Source organism: Sminthopsis crassicaudata, chromosome 4, assembly GCF_048593235.1.
Source record: "Sminthopsis crassicaudata isolate SCR6 chromosome 4, ASM4859323v1, whole genome shotgun sequence".
In the NCBI taxonomy this organism is placed as follows: Eukaryota; Metazoa; Chordata; class Mammalia; order Dasyuromorphia; family Dasyuridae; genus Sminthopsis; species Sminthopsis crassicaudata.
In genome coordinates, this window is record NC_133620.1 from 278,067,218 (window position 1) to 278,086,366 (window position 19,149).

At 32.6% G+C, this 19,149-nt stretch overlaps 1 protein-coding gene across 2 annotated transcripts in view; it reads left to right on the forward strand.

Moving 5' to 3' along the window:
• The window catches only part of MED20 (mediator complex subunit 20), a 123,439-nt gene that overhangs the window by 71,617 nt on the left and 32,673 nt on the right, over positions 1-19,149 (forward strand). For both annotated transcript variants that reach the window (XM_074310947.1, XM_074310951.1), the window contains one exon: positions 16,238-16,289. The gene's annotated coding sequence lies outside the window, so the exon portion shown is untranslated. Of the gene's footprint in view, positions 1-16,237; positions 16,290-19,149 lie in introns of those variants that run through there.

Genomic DNA, 19,149 nt, shown 5'->3' on the forward strand with positions numbered 1-19,149 from the left:
ACGCCAATATGTAAATAATATAATAAGGATCTACAGAAAGATCAAGAGACAGCTTTTGAGGATGATGGAGAAATGACATGGGTGTGTTTATAGACAGTATAGATGCAATCTTCAATGTAACATTGAAGATTAGTGAGAAAGTAAAGATAGAAGGGGCAATCTTCTGGGAAGACAATGTGGAACAGGATCCCTTATGTACAGGCAAGTTGAAGGGCCATGTCTTTGTGTGAGATAGGGATAAAGTAAGAGATTAGAAGTCATCTGAATGATGTAAGATGAAGGATAAGAGAGATTCTCAACAAATGGTCTATTTTTTCAGTGAAATATGAGGCAAGATTCTCAGTTGAGAGGGTAGTGGAAGGGGAAGCTTAAAGGCAGGTTGAGTGAAAAGGCTTGTAAGAGCTACTGTGAAAAAAGTGGGATATTGAATCACTAAGAGAAGTGTAAAAAGTATTGCATTGCCACCGTGAAAGGCCAGTTGTGATTATGCTAACTAGATCTGCTACAAATTTGTTACATAATTTTGTGACTTTGACAGCTTCATTCAGTAGTACTTGAATAAGAGAAAAGGAAGTAGATGTATGAATAATCCAAGACTGAAGTTTGGCAAGGGAGATTTGCTATAATTGGATATGGGGATATTGGAATTGAGGAGGAAAAGAGTAGGGAAATGATTCATCCAGGAGTCAAGATATGGAGCTTAGCTAGTTCAGAGTTGATGGCCAGAAGGTTTGCTTAGAGTATGCAAAGCCGAAGAGGAGGTAGGAATGACTAAAGAGATGATTAAAGGAATTTCGAATTCCTTTGGAATTACGAAGGAATTTCTAGCATTGGGGAAGAAAGACTGAGCAAGACACTGAATTCATTACAGAAGAGAAAATAGAGTATCCTTGAAATCAGTACAGAACAGCTACTAGAGTCTTGATTGAGTGATAAATATTAATTGAATGAAACTCAAAGGAGAATTGGAAGTCTTTGGAATGACATAGGAGCAATCAATGGTAGATGGAGAATGGTGGCATCTGGATGGTTCTGATTCCCTGTGATGAGGACTATATTATAACAATGTGAAGGTGTTAATTATTGAGAAATGATTTCAGGTTATATTATGAATATCTAGTTGTCCAAAATTATCAAGATATGGGAGAAAGGGAAGTAGAAGATGTCCAACTAAGAGATAAGACAACTACTGTGGAGCTATATGAAATGGAGAGGGTGTTTTTAGTGTGAAAGAATTGGCACATCCAAGGCAGCTATTAGGGAGTTATGTCTCGTTAGAGAGGGTTAAGCTCAGTTCGAAAACTGAACCTAGGTAGATGGTGTAGAGGATTGATGAAAAGCAAGGATTAGTCAACTAGATGAAAAGAAATGGGTCTTTAAAAGTTAATGGTGCGATTTTCCACCCAACTCCCATATAGAAAGTATCCCAATATATGAACTTGGTTAACTAAGCAAATATAGAATAGATCAGAAAGTAAGCAAAATTTCCATAGAAATCCAATGAAGAGTTTCAAACAAGGACTTAGAGAAATTTAGGACTTGGAGAACATAGAGTCTGGCACCTAGAATCCTTAGAGGACATATCTAATCCAATCTCCTCATTTTACAGATTGAATTCAGTTCATCAATAGTGACTAAATAACAAACTGCAAAGACACTATAGTAGACAGTGGGGATACAACAACAAAAAGGAAACTTCTCAAAGAGTTTATCTACTTGTTTGCTGTTCTTGCTACTACCAAAAAAAATGGTCCTATAAACATTTTCTTGTGCATGGGCCATTCCCTTATTTGGGATATATATATACCAAATAGTAGGATCTTTTAGTTAATCTTATTAGTATAATTTTGTATATATTTTCAGAACAGTTTTATCTGTAGCTCCACCAATAATGCATTGATGGTTTTTTTTTTTTCATAGATCCTTTAATATCTTCTTATCTTTTGTTATTGGTAATTTTCTGAGTTTGAAGTGAACTTTCAGGTCTCTTTTCTTTTGCATTTATCTTATTAGTGACTTAGAGCATTCTTTGTTGTAAATTCTAATAGTTTGTCATTCTTTTGAAGGCTCTTTTTCATATTCTTTTGACCAACTTGTCTTTTGGAGGTTAACTTATGGTGTTAAATATTTCTGTTAATTAAGTTGCTTATATAATTAAATCTGAACTTTCTCAGATATTTGATATAAAATGTTTTTACATTAGAAAAATGTTCTTTTGACTCCAAGCTACACTCTCTACTTGTTTTTAGAATGTGTGTGAAAATAAATTTAGAGGACATGAAGAAATCTTTGAGACTAAATTGCTATCTATTTTTTAGAAAGTCTTTCCTGTGGTTTACATATATTCCTTATTATACAGGGATGGCAGTCAGTTTCTTAACTGTGATTAGGGCAGGTAAGGCAATGCCAATCTATTTTTTGTGTTGTCTATCTTTTTCAACCCTGGATCACTGGGTGATTTTGTGATTTCTATTTAGGTTATTAACTGAGTATTTGTTTTATCTGTTGTGTCAACTGGATTTTTTTTTTTTTTTAAGATTATTAGTAGGAGAGTCTTTTAAGGCTTTATCAGAAAAGAATTTAAATTTAAACCAGAAAGGAAAACTAGAGTTTGTTTAAGAAATAATATGGTGGTTTTGGTCTTATGGGAAGAAAAGTTTGAGGACATGTGACTGCTTAAGGACATTGAAAAAACACTAAGATTTTTTTTTTGTTTGTTTGTTTTTAATTAATATAATATGTATGATAAGACATTTGTAATAGAAATCACCAATATATCTATGAAAGAGATTCATATACAGAACATATACAGAATTGAAGGTAAACATTGCATTGCTATACATAGAAAATGCAACTAGAAAGACACAACCCTAGGAACATTTACAATTGATTATTAATTGGAGATTTATTTGTTTGTTTGTTTACATTCTGTTGAATAGCATTTGAAAGACTTATTAGCCAAAGGTTCTTTCAGAATTAAAAGGTAAGGAAAAAGGTAACTACCCAGTCTTAAAATTAAGACATCACTTCTAATTATAGTCTAAAATTTAAATGTACATTTATAATTGAAATTTATATAAGAACTGGAATGTTATACAATACCATGGGTTTTGTTGTACTGTTTTATTTGTTAGAAAGAAACATTGCTTTCTCCCATCTTCAAATGATTCATTTCCTGTTGAAAATATAGTAAACCACAAAGTATAAGCAATCTTCAAAACAAAAACACGTGCATCTAATGAAATGTCATGTTTTCCTCTTTGTTTTTATCAGAACTGAAGTATGGCTATACAGGAATAATGACAACTTCTTTCACATATAAATAAATCTCCATTTTTTTTTTCTATGCTATAAGGCAATTGGGGTTAAATGACTTGTCCAGGGTTACACAGAATAATCCCAATTTTATTAAAAAGTGGAAATCAATAATTTTAAATAAAAAGTTAAGAAGTGAAAAGCAAGTGAAAATGATCAAGATGTATTAAGAAATGAAAAATTGTGGGTTTTAGGCAGGAGTTCTACAATGTTCTATTATAAGTAATATTTTGAGATATTTAATGTATGAGTTTCATATATATGAAACTTTAAATAAGTTTTATCTTTTTAAAAAAGTTGTTCCTTCCTCTTTCAGGTTGACAAATAGCTATTCATTCATAGTAAAGAAGTTATTTATGTGGAAAAAGCAGACAAATTTAGGTTTAGCTTAATTTTGCTTCTCCTATAGACTTATTAAAAGCATTTTGTGAACTGGTAAGTTTTGGGTTTTTTTTTTTTTTAAGCTTTAATTGTAAGCATAAAGAAATTTGAATATAGTAAACATTACAAATATTTGTAATGGGAATTATGTTAATAAAGACATTCTAGTCTAAATAAGATAGTCTAGCCTATATAATAGTGTCTTTTAGTCTATATAATCTAGTGATTATATTAAGGGATACCCACTGGATATGCAGTAGGAAGCAAAGTAGTTTATTTGTATATCATAACAATCCTGTGCCCTCCAGCAGATTTCAAACAAGGTGCAAGGTGCTCCCAATTCATGCCAAAATGTCACGATGTTCTCTCTGATGATAGATTGAGTAAACTATGAAGAGCTATACAGTTTCATATCACAAAAACTCAATTCTTAGTAGCCCTGTAGAATAACACTGTATTCTCCTGAGATGACAAGAAATTATCATTTTAGGATATGGCTAGACCTGAAAAACCTAAAATTGCCCCAGAAAGTACACTTTAGATTAAGCCAGTTGTGGATACATAAGATCCATTTGTCATTACTCAGGAATATTCTATTGAATTTCAGCAATAGGATGCCTTTAGTCCAGAGCAGAATCCCCTGTGATCCTTCTTGACACTGACCTACTGGAAAATCCTCAAATTAGCCAATCCGTCTTTGAAGGGAGTAAGGGAGTACATTTCATGCATTGATGATAGCCATTGCAAAGGACACAAAGGTAAGAAATGGAGGAGGGTCATGATAAAACTACCAGTCTCCTGGAGGAGGAATGTAGATGGGTAGGGGAGTAATGTATAAAGATCAAAAACATAGTTTGGGACCAAGTTGTAAAGTATTTTAAAAGCTAAAACAAAAAAACTTTATACTTTATCCTATACACAAACTACTGAAGTTTATTGAATTAGGATGATGATTTGATGATGAGATATGTTCTTTATGAAAATCAGTTTAATAGCTACATGGAAGCTGGACTGGAATAGGAAGAAACAAATCAAGAGAAACCAATTGGGAAGCTGTTGCAGTAGTTCAGGTGAGAAGTGACGAAGGCCTTAATTAGTATGTAGTGGTTATGTAAGTGGAAGATTTGAAGATAGGAAAAATGTTTGATGAGAAAAACAAACAAAAGAGCAGAGGAGGTATAACATAGTCATGGAGGAAAAGCGTTATAGAAGCAGGAGACTAGAGAAAACCAGTAGGGCCCAGGGCATATGTTTAGAAAGATAGTGTTCAGATTCAGGACTGAGTAAAAGAAGAAGAGATAGCAATGGGCAGATCAGGTAGGGATGGGATAAATAATATGGTAGAATTTCAGACTACAAAGTACGGAATGAAGGCAGGAAATAGAATGAAATACTCAAATGAAGAAAGAACAGCTGAATTAGTTAAATAAAATAGCTTGTTTATGTAGCATTTTCAATTTAAAACACTCATGTGAGGTAGATAATAAAAAATATTATCCCCATTTTACAGATAAGAAAACAAACTCAGTTCTTTCCTTAACTATCCAGGTAGCCACCTTTCACAGTATAATAAATACTGTAAAAAAAAAAAAAATACAGTATAATTTTTAAAATGCTATTACCTCCCAGGGTACTATTACTCCCAGGGTCTTTCAAGACTTTAGAAAATATAAGATATAATCTTAGGACTCATTCGAGTTAGGAAAAAAAATTTAGACAAGTGTTCTTAACTCTTCAGGTTATACTATGTAGGCAATACTATTTTCCCCTATTCTGCTTAACTTATAAAATTCATCATGTAATCTAGCCCTCTTTATTTTATTTTTGCTAATCTTTTGTGGTTTATTAAATTTTATTTTGTTTTTAAAGTAATGCCACTTTTGTCAAATGGAACTTTTGCTTTTAAGAACAATAATGGAAGCTGATTTTTAATTTATTGGTATTAGCTTTTTTTTTTTTTTTTTTTTTAAGGAAAAAAGCTATGTGTGATATTTTCATTGCCTTGTGACTTAATTTCCAAATGTCCTGTAATTTGTTTAATAGACTTTTATTCAGAGAGAGATTACTTACTCATTAGTTTGAGTTGAAAGATAATGACTTTGAAGGTTAATGAATGTGATGATAGTCATATATTAGTTTCTTGCTCAGGAGCAAGATGGTTTTAGAATACCATTTAGAAGACATTGGAAATAAGCAAACACAACACACTCAGAATTAATATCTAAAGTCTCATTCTAAAGTTGATATTTTAGAGAGATAGATTTTAATAGAACTTTATTAATAGATGAATGATTGTCCTTCCTTTCACAAAAAGAAAGCTTTGATCACTATGTCTGGCTTTTCTGACCAAGAAATAATTATTTTTAATCTTGAATATAATGGATAACCCTGCAGCATGGAATCTGTGAAATAAACTAAAAGCTTCTCATTTGTGAATTAGACCTGAGAGGTAGTAAAGGTTTGGGTATTAAAGTGGGAACAATGAAAACAGAATACTTAAAGTTAAGAGATGGCTTTGGAGGAGAAAATGAGGCTAGTGACTTTGCACCCCCCTTCCTCCTTAAATCCAGTTCACTAGCATGTCATTGCATCAATTCCCTGATATAATAGTCTTCTTAGGACAAGAAACAACAGCAATAAGACAAGTCCTTTCATTTCTACAGGTCTCAGTCTCATTTGTGAGTATCCTTTATAGGGTCCCTCCCAGTTCTAAATCTATGATCCTGTAAACCAATAAAGAGTAAAATAAGCAGAACCAGGAGAAAATTTGCATGGTAAGCGTAATAATAAAAAGGAAAACAACTTTGCAAGATTTCAAAGCTCTGAATAATGTAGTGTTCAGTTGTAATTCCTGAAAATTGATGGTTAACCATGCCTTTTACCTCTTTGCAAACAGATCAGTAATGGACTGTATTTTTGAAGTGGGGTATGGATTTTCAGATATGACCATTGTATTTATTTGTTTTGCTTAATGTTCCTTTTTTTTTTTTTTTTTTTTTAACTACAGAAATGTGTGGGTGAGTAGCTGTTGAGAAATAATAGTGAGGCTGAAAAAAATTATCAATAGCTTATTTTTTAAAATTACAGTGATGTGTAAGGAATGCTAAAGACATTTAGAGAAACTTGGGAAGATTTGTATGGACTAATGCAGAGCAAAATAAAAGGTAGACTTGAAAGAACAATAATAATGTAACAAATAAAAGGAATGCTAACAAAAGAAGCAAAACACTCCTAGAGAACAAATAACAAGCTATGTCCCTTTTCATGAAACAAAATGTTGTATGCTATGTATATTTAAAATTTTTTTTTTCTTAAAAGATATGTCCCACTTAGAAGCGTATATATCCAGAGATGATGCTGATAAAAGCAAAAGATAGTAATTAAAAAAAAAATTTAGCCACTCTTTTTTTTTTTTTTAAGCTTTTTATTTCAAGATATATGCATGATTAATTTTTCAGAATTGACAATGGCAAAACCTTCCCCCCACTCCCTCCCCCAGATGGCAGGTTGACCAATATATGTTAAATATGTTAAAGTATATGTTAAATACAATATACGTATACATGTCCATACAGTTATTTTGCTGTACAAAAAGAATCAGACTTTGAAATAATGTACAATTAACCTTTGAAGGAAATCAAAAATGTAGGCAGACAAAAATAGATGGATTGGGAATTTTTTATAGTGGTTCATATTCATTTCCCAGAGTAAAAGATAGTAATTTTTAAAAACATGTATTAATGTGCTAGCCTTTCTATAACTGCTATTAATACCCAATAGCCTAATTTTCTAGACTTTGTTTAAATTGTTTTTCTTCATTCCAGCCAAACAGGTCAATTTAAACTTAGCATTCCATCTCCCACTTTCAGTCTTTTGCCTAGGCCATCTACCATGCCTGAAATGTAATGTTTTCTCCCCTTTCTTAGAATCCCTAAGTTTGTTCAAGGTTCAACTGAGATGCACCCCTTCTATGCTGAGTCTTTCCTGATATCCCCAGTTATTCATACTCTTATTCAAATTACCTTGCATTTACTTGTTTCTTTATATGTCCTAACTTCCTTGTAGGCAGGCATGGTAAAGCAAGAGAATGGCAATAAGATGTAGTATTGATAATTTGTTTATTTAATATAAAAAATTTTGTAACAAATAAGTTTTACAAATCCATTTTGAAAAATATATGCTGGCTGTTTAATTTAGTTTCACACTTTCAATTACTTTATCCATAAGTTTGTTTATCAGGACTCAAGAGTCCTGAAGTTAAACCCCCACTTAGCCCACTTACACCTATTTTGTTTAGACAACACAGCTTGTCTTCATCATCCATTAAGACTGTTAAGGTTCCTGTTGCTAGTTGTTCCTCCTCTACACTACAGTAGGATCAACTGTGAGTAAAGTGTCATCAAATATAAATATAGCAAATGATGTGATTATGGATGTGTTCTAATATTCAAGTGACTTTTCTTTTGAAAATTAACTTCTGTTAAGTACTGGCAATTGGACTTTTTTTTTTCCCCTGAGGCAGTTGAGATTAGGTGACTTGCCCACGGTTACACACCTAGGAAGTGTTGTGTCTAAAGTCATATTTGAAGGTTCTCCTGACTTCAAGGCTGGTGCTCTGTCCACCTAGACATTTTTAAAAGCTGCTAACAAAGCAAATGTGCAAGCATCCAAGATGTTTCCATCATAAGGCAAATGAGATCATGCAAGCTTCTTTCTGTATTGTCTGAAAATTCAGTCACATATGCAATGAATTGAGTGGCTACTTAGGCCTCTTTCTCAGGGGTTCCAGAACGAAATCTTGATGAAGACAGAAGTGAAAGATCCACATTTGGAACACTTGTTGGCGATGCCATAGAAGGAATTCTTGATCAGTAAAGAGCTCAGTCACAAAGATTACTTTTGTGATCCTTTCCAACTCAGTGATTATGAACAGGGCAGTAACCTTTATTGAGTGAATCTACTGAAGGTCCTGCAGACCATTTTAACTCCACAAATTACTGTTGTATTTCTCAACTTCACTAAATAACAGAACCATATGCAATGGTAATTTAACCTATATTGATAATAGTAGTCCTGATTAATTTCCCCAAGCAAGATCTCTTCCATCTGGACAGCATTTCTCTTTCAAAAAATCTCCTTTGATACTCCAGTGGTTCTACTCTTTTGAATCCAGCTACTATGTTTGATGTGTCCCACATGCTTTATCAAGAATAGCAATAAGATGATACTGACAAAGTCTTAGAGTGTGTTAGTTTAAAAAAAAAAAAAAAAAACTAATAAATCAAAAGGTCATCAATTTTACATGTTCAGTAAACTGAATTTACTAATTCACCTATTCACTGTGGGATTTGATTACATTAACCAAATTCCCAAGTGGATTTGTAAATGAAAATGCCTGTTTATTAATTCATGCCAAGAAATAAAATTTCTGGGCAAACTAGATTTGGGGAAAGTAGAAAATCATGGAAAACCTAATACCAAGGCAGAGGGAGAGGGAGAAACTTTTGGGGATAGTTTGAGAAGGCTGTGATAGGATCCTGAAGATTGGTGGTCCCTATTCTAGTACTGAAAGTTAATCTTGCTGATTAGGATTACTCTTTTTAATAGGTAGTAGCTCATTCCCTTGATCCTACACTCTACTGTATTAAGATAGACAAATTATTTCTTAATTATTTCCTTTTCAGTATCTGAACATAAATTTCAAGCTGAGCACATGATCAGGCATAATACAGCTTGTTATGGTGTCAAAATCTGTTTTTATGTCACTAAAAAGGGTTTTGAAAAAGCTTAATTTCAAAAGCAATAGTGTCTTGGAATATTTAAGGGAATGTCCTAAGAGAAGATCTCATGCTTTAATTAGAGGAGGACAACCATAATATAATAATAGGATATCCCACCAGGCCCCTCACCGTTGGGTCAGAGCCAACACTCCCCAACTAATATGGCAGGCCACCTACTTTACTTATGTTAAGGCTAGGACTAACACCTCCAAAGCAGGAGTGGAAATCAGCAAGGATATATAGCCAGGAGGTCCTCAAACAAAACCAAATGATGGTTTTCAGACCATGGCTGGAAGAATGGAGTCCAAGATGGTTTTGGACATTTCAGTCCATCCTTTAGGTCAGCTTCTTAATAAATTATTCAGGTGTATTATTAAGAAGAGAACAGATTCTGTTGAGATGAAATTAATTAGTTCCCACCCCTAAGCACAGGAAAGAAGACACCAGTCAACTAGCAGATAGGAACTTTAAAATCTAGAATATTACAAATATATGTTTCCTAATATGGGGTTTTCAGAATAGAATCAAGGCAAAAAGAAGGTGTGTGGGAACAGGTAGGAGGAAGAGGCTGTCTAGGAATAGACATTTTTTCTGTTGGGCAGAGTTTTGGTTTTCTGGTTTTAGGTTTGTTTGTTTTTTTTTTTTTCCTTTGTTTGGTGTTAAACTACAATATTTGTTTCTTTGAATCATAAATTTAGAGTTAAAGAGGACCCAAAAAACCATCATCTCCTTAATTTTACAGGTGAGAAAATTTGAGAACCATATTTTCCCAAGATAATAGTACACTAATAAATTGCAGAGTAGGGATTGATAACTAATTCCTTAACTCCAAATCCAGTAGTCTTTCCACTGTATTTTGCAGCATCTCTCCTTCATAAGGACAGAAAGTTAATAGTTGCCAGAATTGATATTTACATTTTATCTTGCTATCTTTAATAAGAATTTAGGAGACATTTGTTGAAAATATAGGAAAATATCACAACAAACTTACAATTATCCTTTTGGATTCAGAGTTACATGAGGTCAAAGATTTTTTTTATCTCAGTGTTAAATTTGGCATTTCCTTAATTGTCATAGTACTCTGCATATGGTAAATGTTTTTTGAGTTTTTAATGTGGACATTTTAGATGACTAGGGAAAAGGATCTACATCTACAAAAATGTCTATAGTAACCCTTTTTTGTAATGGCAAAGAATTGGAAATTGAATGGATGCCCATCAGTTGGGGAATGACTGAATAGGTTAAGGTATATACATATAATGGAATATTATTGTTCCATAAGAAATGATCAGCAGGATGATTTCAGAAAAGCCCGGAAGGACTTACATGAACTGATGCTAAGTGAAATTAATAGAATCAAGAGAATATTGTATATAGCAACAATAGGATTGCATCATGATACAGTGTGATAGACTTGGTTCTTTTCAATAATGAAGTGACTGAAGGCATTTAGAGCTATCTGCATCCAGAAAAATGATGTGGGGACTGAATATGGATTACAACATAGTATTTTCACCTTTGTTATTGTTGGCTGTTTGCTTTTTTTTCCTCCCTCTCACATTTTGATCTGAATTTTCTTGTGCGGCATGAATTGTACATGTTTAACCTATATTGGATTGCTGCCTATGGGAAGAAGTGGAAAGGAGAGAGGAAAGAAGGAAGAAAAATTTGGAACACAACCAAATTTGCACAGTTGAATGTTGAAAGGTATCTTTACATGTATATGAAAAAATGAAAAGCTATAAAAATAAAAATTAATAAAAAATTTGAAAAGAGCTGCAATAAGGTTTTTATACATGTAGGTCCTTTTCCTTTTTGTTTCTGATCTCTTTGGACATAGATCTTAGTAGTAGTATGGAATCTAGGTCAAAGGGTATACAGTGTTAATAGCCCTTTAGCCATATTCCTAAATTGCTTTACAAAATGGTTGAAATAGTTCATAATTCTATTGACAATGCCCCTCCAACATTGATCATTTTCCTTTTTTGTCATATTAGCCAATCTTATAGGTATGAGGTGGTACCTCAGAATTGTTGTAATGCCTGTTTCCTTGATAGTGATTTAGTACATTTTTTCATATGATTATAGCTTTGATTACTTCATCTAAAAACTATTCCTATCTGATACATTTCTGATACAATATTTAATAGTAATGGTGATAATGGGCAACCCTTATTTCACCCACTGATCTTATTGGGAATGGTTCTAGTTTATCCCCATTATATATGATGTTTGTTGATAGTTTTAAATAGATGTTATTGATCATTTTAAGGAAAACTCCATTTATTCTTATGCTCTCTAGTGTTTTTAATAGGAATAGGTGTTGGATTTTGGCAAATGCTTTTTCTGCATCTATTGAGATAATCACATGATTTTTGTTAGTTTGGTTATTGATATAGTAGTCAATTATGCTAATAGTTTTCCTAATATTGAACCAGTCCTGCCTTCCTACTTGGTCATAGTATATATATATATATATATATATATATATATATATATATATATATATAACTTGCTGTAATCTCTTTGTTAATATTCCCCCCCTGAGGCTGGGGTTAAGTGACTTGGCCAAGGTCATACAGCTAGGAAGTGTTGAGTGTCTGAGACCAGATTTGAACTCCAGTCCTCCTGAATTCAAGGCTGGTGCTGTATCCACTGCGCCACCTAGCTACCTCTGTTAATATTTTGTTTAAGATTTTGCATTAATATTCATTAAGGAAATTGGTCTTTTTTTTTTTTTTTTTTTTTTTTTTTTCTGTTTTGACCCTTCCTGGTTGAGGTATCAGCACACAGCATAAAAGAAATTTTATAGGACTCCTTCTTTCCCCATTTTCCCAAATAGTTTATATAGTATTGGGATTAATTGCTCTTTAAATGTTTTGTAAGAATTCATCTATTTCTCTGAACAGACAATTTTCGGATGAAGAAATTGAATACTCATATGAAAAGGTGTTCCAAATCATTATTGATCAGAGAAGTGCAAATTAAGACAACTCTGAGGTACCATAACCCACCTTGTCAGATTGGCTAAGATGACAAGAAAAGATAATGATGAATGTTGGAGGGGATGTGGGAAAACTGAGACACTGATGCATTGTTGGTGGAGTTGAGAACGGATCCAACCATTCTGGAGAGCAATTTGGAACTATACTTAAAAAGCTATCAAACTGTGCAATACCCTTTGATCCAGCAGTGTTACTACTGGGCTTATATCCCAAAGAAATACTAAAGAAGTAAAGGGGATCTGTGTGTGCCAAAATGTTTGTGGCAGCCCTTTTCATGGTGGCTAGAAACTGAAAATTGAATCAATTAGACAATGGCTGAGTAAATTATGGTATATGAATGTTACAGAATATTATTGTTCTGTAAGAAATGATCAGCAGGATGAATACAAAAAGGCTTGGAGAGACTTACATAAACTGATACTAAATGAAATGAGCAGAGCCAGGAGATCATTATACACTTCAATAACAATACTATATGAGGATCAATTCTGATGGAAGTGGCTCTTTTGGATCCTCTCCAAATCAGTTCCAATTGATCAGTGATGAACAGAACAGTTACACCCAGCAAAAGAACACTGGGAAATGAGTGTGGACTACAACGTAGCATCTTCATTCTTTCTGTTGTTTGCTTGGATTTTTGTTTTTCTTCCCAGGTTATTTTTCTTTTCTAAATCTGATTATTCTTCTGCAACAAGATAATTGTATAAATATGTATACATATATTGTATTTAACATATACTTTAACATGTTTAACATGTATGGGACTGCCTGCCATCTTGGGGAAGGGGTGGAGGGAAGGAGGGGGAAAGTTGGAACCGAAGTGTTTGCAGTGGTCAATGTTGAAAAACTACCCATGCATATGTTTTGTCAATAAAAAGCTATTAAAAAAAAAAAAAATAATTCATCCATTTCACTTAGATTATCACATTCATTGGAATACAGTTGGGTAAAATGCTCCTAATTATTGCTTTCATTTCTTTTTCATTGGTAGAAAGTTTACCCTTTTCATTTTTCTTACTAACTAGCAATTTGATTTTCTTTCCTTTTTCTAATCTAATTTGCTAAAGGTTAACATAATTTTTCTTACTCAATTTTATAATCTCTTTTATTTTCAGAATTTCAAATTTGGTATTTAATTGGGGGATTATGTATTTTTCTAGCTTTTTTAGTTGCATGTCCAATTCATTGGTCATCTCTTTATTTTATGCAGGTAAACATCTAGAAATATAAAACTTTCCTTCATAACTGCTTTGACTGTATCCCATAAATTTTGAGTTGTTGCCTCATTTGTGTCATTCTCATGATGAAATTATCACTTGTATCTATGATTTGTTGTTTCACCCACTCATTCTTTAGGATTAGATTATTTAATTTCCAATTCATTTTTGGCCTATTTTTCTCTTGCCCTTTATTGCATATAATTTTTATTGCCTCATGATCTGAAAAAGATGTATTTACTACTTCTGCTTTTCTATATTTGATTTTGAGGTTTTTATGCCCTAATACATGGTCAGTTTTTGGTATAGGTTCCATTGAACTTCCAAGAAAAAAGGGTACTCCTTTCTGTCTCAATTCAATTTTCTCCAAAGTTTTATCATACCTAACTTTTCTAAAACTCTCTTTACCTCTTTAACTTCTTATTTATTTTGTGGTTTGATTTTTCTAGTTCTGAAAGAGCAAGATTGAGATTCCCTCACTATTATAGTTTTGTTAATTCTTTTTTTTAAGTTAAAGCTTTTAATTTTCAAAATATAGATACATTCACTCCTACAAAACCCTGTGTTCTAATTTTTTCTCCCATCTATCAGCAAGTAATCCAATATATGTTGAACATGTGCATTTCCTCTATACATGTTTCCACAAATATCATGCTGCTGCAGAAAAATCAGACCAAAAAGAAAAAACAAAATATAAACAAACAACAAAAAGAATGAAAATAGTATGTTGTGGTCCACATTCAGTTCTCACTGTCCTCTCTCTGGTGCAGATGGCTTTCTTCATCACAAGACCCTTGGAACTGATCTGAATCACCTCGTTGTTGAGAGCCATGTCCATCAGAATTAATCATCATATAATCTTGCTGTCGCGATATATTATGATCTCCTAGTTGTGCTTATTTCACTTAGTATCAATTTATGTAACACTCTCCATGTAAGACCTCTCTGAAATCATCCTGCTGATCATTTCTTATAGAACAGTAACATTCCATAACATTCATATGCCATAACTTTTTCACCCATTATCCAACTGATGGGCATCTATTCAGTTTCTAGTTTCTTGCCACTATAAAAAGGGCTGCCACAAACATTTTTGCACATGTGTGTCACTTTCCCTCCTTTATGATCTCTTTAATATTCAAGCCCAGTAGAGACACTGCTGGATCAAAGGCTATGCATAGCCTTTAGGCATAGTTCCAAATTGTTCTCCAGAATGGTTCACTACTGTACCAACAATGTCTGTTTTCCGACATCTCCAATATTCACCATTATCTTTTCCTGTCATTTTTTCCTAATTCTTTTTGCAGCTCTCTTGACTTCTCTAGGAGTTTGAATGCTATGCTATTTGGTGCATGTATGTTTAGTATTGGTATTACTTCATTATCTATGATACCCTTTACTAAAATATAGTTTATTTCTTTATCTCTTTTAATTAGGTGTATTTTTCTTTTGCTCTGAGATCAAGATTAGTACCCTGCTTTTTGAATTTAGCTCGATTCTGCTTGAGTCTTTTACCTTCACTTTGTATGTATCACTCTGCTTTAAATGTTTCTTGTAAACAACTTATTGTAGGACTCTAGCTTTTAAATCAGTCTGCTATCTATTTCTGTTTTATGGGAGAGTTCATTCCATTCATGTTCAGTTAAAATTATTAACTCTTTATTTCTCACCATGTTATTATTATTCTCTTGGAGAACTTTTGATAAATGAGATTAATAAATAAATCTGAATGCCTTGACTCAATTTATGAAACCATATATTCATTTTACATCTAGTTTTGATTATCTTTAATCTTGTGTATCATTTTTGACTATTGCCTTGAACACTCTTTTTCCAGCTTATTGACATTAAGGGGAAAAAAAAGCTGTTTTTGTACATGTCAGTCTTTTTCAACTTCTTACTCTTTGGTGGGGAGGGGCTAATCAATAAGCTTACTGTATTATGGGTCAAGAGGCATATACCATTTTTTGGACATAGTTCCAAAATGCTTTCTAGAATGGATGCTCTTTGTCCTTTTATCATTTTCATGTTTGTTTCTTCAAATAATCTTTTTTCTCCAAACAGAGATCCCCTCCTCATACAATAAAGGAAAACAATGAACTAAAAACATCCAATAAAGTGATCTTGTGAACAGTGTCAGATAAACATTTTGTTCTTATTAGTTTAATATTGTTAATTTTAAAATATTAGATTTTTTAAAGGAAGAAGGTTATAAATAAGACATTTTAAAAGACATAATACATAAATTATTTAGTTCAAATATGGAAAATGTGAGTTTTTTTTTAATGTGAGTTTTTTCTCTCCCCTTACATCTTCTTCCTACTCATTAACTCTTTTTTTTTGAGGGGCAAAATAAAGCCTAGTAACAAATATTAATTTCCAGCCTTGGGTCTACTACTCATTTTCTCTGAACCTGAAGCTCCTTCATCTGTAAAGTAGGAATAATAATAGTGTCACAGGATTTAACATGGGACAGGACCCTAGAGGGATATCCAGTCAACCCCTTCACTTAATTTTTTTTTTTTTTTTTTTTTAACAGATGAGAAAACTGAGATCCAGCAAGCTCAACTGACATTCCCAAGGTTACCGAGGTAGTAAGTAATAAAGCTGGGATATGAAACTGAGTCTTTTCTGTATTTCATTCACTTCTTTTTTCCCCTTCTATTCCATGATAACTGCCTCCTCTTTTGCTATGCAAGGAAAGGAAAACATTTGGTAAACTGAAGAGTGAGTATTATGTAAAAGAGAGCTGTGGCTATATTATAGGGGAGGATTTTGAAATGAAAGCTGTGGTTTGCTCCTTAACATAGAAGACTCCATGTTAGAACTGTTTTACAGATCTTGATATGTTTGGTGAAGGTGAGAATATCATCCAACTTTTTTAGGTTATCACCTAAGACTTTATTTTAGGAAATTTTAGCAATAGGTTTGTAATTATTGTTCTTTTAGTAGTATGTTTGTAGTTATTTCCTAGTGTCTATATACTTAATTTCCACAGCAACCAGTGATCTTAAAGAATTATGAGCTCACATAGGGAATAAAGCAGCAGGTGAAATTTAGCCTTTGGCAGCTTACCATCATGCAGATCTCCCTTATGATATTAATACTAATTTTTAAAATCAGAAAAAGAGATATAGAAACAATTATTTCTTATAAAAGTATAGAATGGGTTTTCCTAAGACTTTGGTTGGTTATTAATTAGGGCTTATATCACTCTTAAACAACTAAGTAATAGGATGATTTTGGCAGATCTATATCTGTAAAGAAGGCTATATTGAAATGGGTTAGGCATTTAAGATTAAAGCATTTTGGTTTGCTGGCCTTTAAGTTATCAGTTAAATTTCTGCTTCATACTAACTTTGGCCAGTGGTGTGACAACTGCTCCATTTAGGAAGGGGAAGATATTTGAACCATGCAATGGACAATTATGGTTTCAAACATGAATTATTATTCTTTAGAAGTGATCCTCTTGCTTAGAGAAACTTTTAATTTTTAAATAACACATTGGATCAAAAAAAAAAAGACAGAGAAGGTATTTTTGAGATAACTGGAAGATTCTTTTAGTTTTAGTAACTTTATCTGCCAGATTATTGATATAAAATGTCCAGAGGGGGCAAGACCTGCAAAAGGATTCTCATTTCACTTTTAGAACAAATCAGGGTCATTCTTTGAATGAGTGCTTCAATTGGTTGGGAAAAAGTATTCATAAAAACCAATTTTTTCCTCTCTATAATTTTTAAGAACTTTCTGAATTTTCATAGTACTCAAACATAGCAGTATATGAACATTCATAACTCATTTTAACCAGTTACATGAAAAACATTTTTCTGAAGGCAATGGTGAGATTTTTGGAGGGGCTAGTTGTCTTAAACTTTTTAAAAATTCTTTTGGGAAAAAAATCTTTATTTTTAAAAGTATGTTTAATATTTTATTATACACTACCATAAAACTTAAAACTGCCACTGACCTGAAAAAAATAATAGCTAAAATCAGTTTGATAGAGTTAACAAAACAAAGGCTAGTAAAAATTTACCACTGTTACATCATGTGTACCCTATTTTCATATGTTTGGTGTCATTGATGAGTAATTTGTTGGTTTTGTCATTGTTGATTGGTTGATTTTGTCATTGTTGATTGGTTGCTTCTGGAAACTAGCAAGGTTTCTGGGGACAATGGCTTTTATCACTGTCTAAAATTCAACTTAGGTTTTAGAATATAGCACAGATACAATTTTGAAGACCTGTATTGTTTCTTCTGTTGACCAGGTAGGATAAATATGTGCAGCCTAAAAGTCAGTAGTTCTATTTAGGTTTGCTTCTTTCTCCACATCATGAACCCACCATTAGTAAAATTCTAAAGGTGGCGTGATGTGTGAAAGTGAAATGAACAATTGATCTGTCTAAAAGAATAATAATATATCATAGTAACCTTATGTACTTTTTTTTTTTTAAATCAACTATATCCTCATTTCTTTTTGGTTAGATCAAGAAGCAAATAACACTTTCACTTTTTTTTTTTTTTTTTTTTTTTTTTTTTTTTTGGCTAAGGCAATCAGGATTAAGTGACTTGCCCAGGGTCACACAGCTAGTACTTTCATTTTTTTATAACCTTCCCTTATCCTTGCTCTTGTCTTTTGTCCCTAGATGCTATGAGAAGACCAAGATCATTAAATTCCTGTATCTAAAGTATATGTCTTCCCATTTATTCTATAAAGAACCAGCTGTGGTAGAAGGTAGCCTGTTAGGCAATCTACTCTTTTTATTTTCTCAATTTACTCTGTCACAACCATTGCCCTATTCATTTAATTTCTGATTTGGGTTATTGAATCCCAAGGTCTTCCTTATATACAGCATTTTGTACCTATAGTAAAAACATAACAGCTTTATTGTTTGAAAACCAATAATTTATTTTAAAACTTCTTTTATTAAGGTAAAAATAAAAAGAGTTGGTTAGATGTTCTGCTAGACATATGACAATGTTGTGGTGATGGGTTTTTTTTTAATTTTTCTTTCTATTTTGTATTTAGTTTTAAGTAAATGTGTGTGTGTGTGTGTGTGTGTGTGTGTGTGTGTGTGTGTGTGTGTGTGTGTGTGTGTTATAAGCTAGGGGAGAAATCAAGTACAGAACTCAATATTCAATTCACAAAATTGTTTCTATGGCCAGAGTCAATTGGTCTCAGCAGCATGCTTATCATGGTTTTCTTTACTTGAAGTTGAATGCAATTCTCAAGAATGTTTTTCTTACATACTTTTCCTGGGTTATGCTTATTTAACTTATCTTCCTTCAGTAGTTTGGGAATGCAGACAAAGGAATAAATAGCTGAAAGTGTTGCTGCTTAGTAATACATTGTGTGCTTAAAACCAGTAAAGGGATTTTTTATTTGTGCAAGAAGTGTGGTCTGTACTCCCCTGACCAATTGCAGAAAAAACCATTTACATGAAAAAATTATTT